Genomic DNA, 515 nt, shown 5'->3' with positions numbered 1-515 from the left:
TTCTTCCTGTTGTTTCAAAGATTAAAGGCACAATCACTTTCCCAAATAGTCTGCAGTAACATGGTAAACGCTAAAATGTGGGGTTTTAATAATGTTAGCGTTCTGACACTTGGAATTTTAAGATGTAGAATAGTAAACCCATTTGTATTGAATAAAAGATTTAGCGTAGTCTTATTTATTTCATTTGCAATGTCCAAGAACAGCTTCACATTTAAATGATTTTCTTTAATCAGATGAGAATATGGCTATTAAATATACTGTGTGTAATATTGATGATTAAGTTAGAGGTTTGTTTATTTTTAGACAATTTTGTGGAAAAAAATTAAAAGGGGACAGAGACAGGCAAAGCAGCAATACATTCAAGGTTTTTTTTCAAGAAGAAACCATGCATGTCAAAGATGGGTATAGTGCAGTGCAGCTCAGAGCCAATCCACCAGGCTGGGCCAAGTTGGCCAGCAAATTAGCAGCCTTGAACCTGGCACACACAGTCTGTTTGGACAAAAGAAGTTGAGAAC

This window comes from Sinocyclocheilus grahami, unplaced genomic scaffold (assembly GCF_001515645.1).
Source record: "Sinocyclocheilus grahami isolate Dianchi unplaced genomic scaffold, SAMN03320097.WGS_v1.1 scaffold5428.1, whole genome shotgun sequence".
NCBI classification, from domain to species: Eukaryota; Metazoa; Chordata; class Actinopteri; order Cypriniformes; family Cyprinidae; genus Sinocyclocheilus; species Sinocyclocheilus grahami.
Note: the sequence above shows the minus strand (reverse complement) of the source record.